Here is a 4,521-nt window from a genome sequence, read left to right as displayed (position 1 = left end):
TATACTTTAAGTCTTATTCATAGAATTCAGGTACCAAGTATGGAATTCCAAAATGGAGATGATGTTGCTTCCAATTTGCTCAAAGCTCAAAGCCACATATGGAATCACATTTTCAACTTCATGAATTCCATGTCACTTAAATGTGTTGTTGATTTAGGCATACCAGATATCATACACAACTATGGCAAACCCTCTCACTCTCAAAACTCATTTCTTCACTACCAATCCATCCTTCCAAAAAACCTTGCATTTATCGCTTGATGCGAATCATGACTCATTCTGGTTTTTTCTCTCAACAAAATATTACAGAGAATGAATTAGAAATTGAGTATATGTTAACGGATGCATCTAGGTTATTACTAAAGGAAAATCCAATGAGTGTGGCACCGTTTGTTCAGGCGATGCTTGATCCAGTTTTGACAAAACCATGGCATCAAATGTCTACTTGGTTGAAAAATGAGGATTCTTCCACATTTGAAACCACACATGGGAGGTATTTTTGGGATTATGCTGCTCATGACCCAATATTTAACCGTTTATTCAATGAGTCAATGGCAAGTGATGCTCGATTAGTGAGCGATCTGTTGATTGACAAGTGTAAGGGAGTGTTCCATGGATTGGAGTCATTGGTTGATGTTGCAGGAGGCACAGGGACCATGGCAAAGGTTGTTGCCAAATCATTCCCACAAATGGAATGCATTGTGTTTGATCTCCCACATGTTGTTGATGGCTTACAAGGAAGCCATAACCTAAGCTATGTTGGTGGAGATATGTTTCAAGAAATTCCTCAAGCACATGCCATTTTGTTGAAGGTAAAGATTTTAAATATTCCTTTACATGTTACTTAATTAGAAATGGCAATAAAAAATAAAAAGATGAAATCCATTCAAAAAATTATTTTCATTTTATTTAGTTTATATAAATTTTTCCTTTAATTTTTTTTTTCATACCAAAAGCACCAATAATCATATAATTTTCTTCAAATTTATCATCTTTTCTCTATCTTCCTTTTATAATTAAACAAAATATGAATGACATCGCAGTGGATCTTGCACGACTGGAATGACGAGGAATGTGTGAATATATTGAAGAAATGCAAGGAATCATTGATGAAGAAAGGTAAAGATGGGAAGGTGATTATCATAGATATGGTGTTGGACAATGAGAACATTAATAAATCAGTTGAAACCCAACTCTTTTTTGATATGTTGATGATGGTAATACTCACAGGAAAAGAGAGAAATGAGAAAGAATGGGTTAAGTTGATTTTATCTGTCGGTTTCAATGACTATAAAATAACCCCAATTTTAGGCTTACGGTCCATGATTGAGATCTATCCTTAATAAACATAAGTCAATTGTTGTCAGCATTGAAAGTGTAGACATGTCATCTTATGGTATCGGTTACTTGTTTTAATGTTTTTGTCAATTTGAATGTATTTGGTTATAATTTATTTGCGTATTTGTAATTTGTTTATCATTTAATATTTGCGTGTTTGTATTTTATTTGCTTTCGAGTTTTATTGTGATTGCTTCATCTATTTAGAGATTGTACCATTAAGACTCATCATTACTCAATAAAATTAGAGTGTTTGGTCCCTGATAATGTTCCTTTTTTGAGCCTATCAATTTGCTTCTTTTTCGTTTCATCAAACGTGATTTGAATCACAAGTTATAACAATTAAATATGGATGTTAACTTGATTCGAATCAAGTGTAAAGCATGATTCGAATCAGGAGCCTTGTAAAAAATTGGGATTTGACTCTGGATGAATTGATTTTAATCACATTATGATATGTCTCGAATCAACTATTAATCCTAATTTGAATTAGATGTCTCCATGAAGCCAAATTTGGGCGCCGCATAGATGGACTTGAATCTAGCTTATTACTTGAATAGTTATTTCTTAGATTTAAATAGTTATTTCTTTGATCAAAGTAACATAAGACACATAAATGATAGTGTAAGTGTGTGAAACCCATACAGACAAAGATGCCAGACACATAAATTAGTGTGTTTATACCCAACATAATTTCTTCTTCTTTGGAACAACTTCTTGAGTCTTAATCCATGTCAGATTTACTTCTCTTTGTTGCATCTTGTTTTTGTGAGATTAGTTGTTGTTTTAAGTCAATTAGAGAGAGTGAATTGATTTAATAGTGAAGTATTGTTCATGATTAATCAATCTCATGGTATCAATCAAGAATCAAGACTCATTTATCCATAAATTAAAGTGAACCTTGTGTGGGTGTTCTTATTTCACAGTCATTTAATTCCTTCACACCTTGTGTTTAAGAGTGTTTGTGAGATAGCTTGGCATTGTTCATCATCTTCATCTTTAGTCATTTGTTCATTGTTGTGGACCTTCCTCGCTAAAGACTGAGTGTTGATGGAGACTAATGGTACATTAGGGTATCTAAAGAGTTTTTAAATCACTTTGTTTAAAGCGGATTTGGTTGCCTTGTGATTTCCTTGCATTAGAATCAACCAAGTCCTTAGTGATATCATGTATTTTTTACTTGGTTTAATTCATTGAGATGCTTCCAAGGTTTCTTAGTATTGTGTTTTACTTTCGCGCTTTTGAAAATCTCTGATTTCGTTTATGGGACCTATTATGTTTTTGAAATTATCTTAAAGGAAGAAGGTATATCCCCCCCCCCCCTTCTAAACTTATTTGTATCCATATTCTCACCCAAGATGCATATCCTACCTCAATTGGAAAAAATAGATACTTTGAGGTTGTACGTCAAAACAAAAAATTTAATGGGAAAACCCTCTTTGATTGGGTTTAGGTTTTCCTTGTTACAAAGTATGAGGACAAGTCGGGTAATGGGGACACTAATACCGACCTCGAACCCGCCTCCAAACTCTCCTTATTTATTTCATTATGAACTTTATTGTTATTTTTTTATTATTTAGACTATTAAATATATGGTCAATGTTTGATATTTTAATTTGTATTTATTATTTAAAATATTTGAAATGTATGTATGAAATTTTTTGAGATTGTTTTTATTCTATTACTTGTATTGTTTTAAAAATATATATATTTCTATTCAAAAAATTGATTTCACTAAAGGGATGGTGGAAGGTCGGGGATACCCAAACCCAATAAGAACTCGTTTAGGATGAATTTATATTGTAATTCTTCATCCCCATTGGGCATTGGAGTGGGAAACAAGAATTGTTTTAAGATTCGAGTTTGGGTTTTGGACGGTTAAAAACCGTTGTCAACCCTCCCCGTGTCCATGCCGAGTTTCTATTATAATTATTATTGCTCTTGTTGTTGTTATTTTTGTTATGGCTATTGTTGTTGATATGTTGTTGTTGTTATCAGTTTTGTTGCAACTATTGTTGTTCGTGTCGTCGGGGTTATCGTCATCATCATTGTTGTTTTTGTTGTTATTGTTTTTTTGTTGTTTTTTTTTGGGTGGTGGTGGTTGTTGTTTTCATTTTGGTCATCGTCCTCATCGTTGTTGTCATTGTTGTTGTTGTTGTCAATATTCTTGTTGATGTCATTGTCGTTGTCGTTGTTGTAGTTGTTGTACCTTTATTATTTTTTCAATTAGATATAAAATAATTAAAAAAATAAGCGATTGTTCTTATTGCTTAATTTGTTTTTATTATGTAGTGCTACTAGAGTTTTTTCAAGTTGTGTATGAAAGGTGAAGGATCTAACTGATACCTCTCTAGTTTTAAGATAAAAAAGACAACAAAGAATATCAGATAACATATCAGTTATGAGAGGTGAAGGAGAGAAACCTTCGTTCCACTCCCAACAAACAATAAATTTATGCTTAAAAATGTTGAGATAGGGGAAATTACACTTTACAATTCAATTGGCAAAATTAATTACTTTTGAAATAAAAAAATAAATAATTTCAGGTCTCGAAGAAAGTAAATATAAAAAGGTGTGAATATATGATTTAAAAGAATAACACTGTTAATATTGCAACAAGTATACTCATTTTACCTCTGACGCAAATGGGATTTTACCTTGGTTAGGCAAGCGAAATAACGAAGGGCGGCATGAAAACCAGCTACCATATCCCTTGGTTTGTAAATAAGCGAGGGGATAGTTGAAAATATCATTCGTTTGATCCTTAGCAATAATATATATTTTTTTTTTCAAAACTTTTATTTGCGCGCCATATACCTCTTATTTTTTGTAAATATCCGAGGGAAAAAGGCCCATATTTACGTCGGTTTTTGTTAATAACCGAGGGGTATAACATTTTTTTTCCATTTATGGTTTATTTTAAATTTCATTTTGACTGATCTTTATCGTTTTTTACAAAAATCCTACAAATTATGTGACATTATCAAGTCATTTGTATTTTATACAGAACATAAGACATAATACCAAATTTACATTCTATACAAAATATAAATTGTTTACATAACATAACACGAAATCCCAAATGTATTATGCTTACAACACTTATAATGACATTTGGGATACACAAAACCTCTACCAAGAGAACCTCTACTTACTTGCACTTATAATGACAAAAACCTCTAT

The 4,521-nt window shown here is 32.0% G+C and overlaps 1 pseudogene; it reads left to right on the top strand.

Annotated features, from left to right (window-relative positions):
• On the top strand, window positions 1–1,343 carry LOC127121014 (probable O-methyltransferase 3; annotated as a pseudogene).
• The last annotated feature ends 3,178 nt before the right edge of the window (window positions 1,344–4,521 follow it).

This window comes from Lathyrus oleraceus, chromosome 2 (genome assembly GCF_024323335.1).
Source record: "Lathyrus oleraceus cultivar Zhongwan6 chromosome 2, CAAS_Psat_ZW6_1.0, whole genome shotgun sequence".
Taxonomy (NCBI): Eukaryota; Viridiplantae; Streptophyta; class Magnoliopsida; order Fabales; family Fabaceae; genus Lathyrus; species Lathyrus oleraceus.
Note: the sequence above shows the minus strand (reverse complement) of the source record. Positions and strands in the feature narration are given on the sequence as shown.